This window comes from Arachis duranensis, chromosome 2 (genome assembly GCF_000817695.3).
Source record: "Arachis duranensis cultivar V14167 chromosome 2, aradu.V14167.gnm2.J7QH, whole genome shotgun sequence".
Classification (NCBI taxonomy): domain Eukaryota; kingdom Viridiplantae; phylum Streptophyta; class Magnoliopsida; order Fabales; family Fabaceae; genus Arachis; species Arachis duranensis.
The window spans coordinates 31943216-31944847 of NC_029773.3; positions in this window are offsets into that span (position 1 = coordinate 31943216).

The window sequence follows — 1632 nt, forward strand, 5'->3', positions numbered from 1 at the left end:
ATGAAGGATGGATGTGAGTGGTGAAGAGAATAGTGGGATTTGATAGGTGAGGGGTTTTTGGGGAAGAGGTGTTGAGGTGATTGGTGAATGGGTGAAGAAGAGAGAGTGGTGGGGTAGGTGGGGATCCTGTGGGGTCCACTGATCCTGAGGTGTCAAGGAAAATTCATCCCTGCACCAAGTGGCGAGCAAAAATGCTTGTTTTTGCCAATTCTGGCGTTAAACGCCGGGCTGGTGCCCATTTCTGGCGTTTAACGCCAGCTTCTTGCCCCTTCCTGGCATTTAATGCCAGTCTGGTACCCCTTTCTGGCGTTAAACGCCCAGAATGGTGCCAGACTGGGCGTTAAACGCCCATTTGCTGCCCTTACTGGCGTTTAAACGCCAGCAAGTCTTCCTCCAGTGTGTGCTATTTTTCTTTCTATTTTTCATGCTGTTTTTGCTTTTTCAATTGATTTTGTGACTTCCCATGATCATCAACCTGTAGAAAACATAAAATAACAATGGAAAATAGATAAATATAACATTGGGTTGCCTCCCAACAAGCACTTCTTTAATGTCAGTAGCTTGACAGTGGGCTCTCATGGAGCCTCACAGATACTCATAGCAATGTTGGAACCTCCCAACACCAAACTTAAAGTTTGAATGTGGGGGTTCAACACCAAACTTAGAAGTTAGTTGTGGCCTCCCAACACCAAACTTAGAGTTTGACTGTGGGGGCTCTGTTTGACTCTGTTTTGAGGGAAGCTCTTTATGCTTCCTCTCCATGGTTATAGAGGGATATCATTAAGCCTTAAACACAAAGGATTCTTCATTCACTTGAATGATCAATTCTCCTCTGTCAACATCAATCACAGCCTTTGCTGTGGCTAGGAAGGGTCTGCCCAAGGATGATGGATTTATCCATGCACTTCCTAGTCTCTAGGACTATGAAATCAGCAGGGATGTAATGGTCTTCAACTTTTACCAGAACATCCTCTACAAGTCCATAAGCTTGTTTTCTTGAATTGTCTACCATCTCTAGTGAGATTCTTGCAGCTTGCACCTCAAAGATCCATAGCTTCTCCATTACAGAGAGAGGCATGAGGTTTATGCTTGACCCTAGGTCACACAGATCCTTTTCAAAGGTCATGGTGCCTATTGTACAAGGTATTGAGAACTTTCCAGGGTCCTGTCTCTTTTGAGGTAATCTCTGCCTAGTCAAGTCATCCAGTTCTTTGGTTAGCAAAGTGGGTTCATCTTCCCAAGTCTCATTACCAAATAACTTGTCATTTAGCTTCATGATTGCTCCAAGGTACTTAGCAACTTGCTATTCAGTGACATCTTCGTCCTCTTCAGAGGAAGAATACTCATCAGAGCTCATGAATGGCAGAAGTAAATCTAATAGAATCTCTATGGTCTCAGTGTGAGCCTCAGATTCCATGGTTCCTCATTAGGGAATACATTGGAAGCCAGTGGACGTCCATTGAGGTCTTCCTCATTGGCGATCACTGCCTCTTCCTCCTCTCCAAATTCGGCCATGTTGATGGCCTTACACTCTCCTTTTGGATTCTCTTCTGTATTGCTTGGAAGAGTACTAGGAGGGAGTTCAGTAACTTTCTTACTCAGCTGACCCACTTGTGCCTCCAAGTTTCTAAT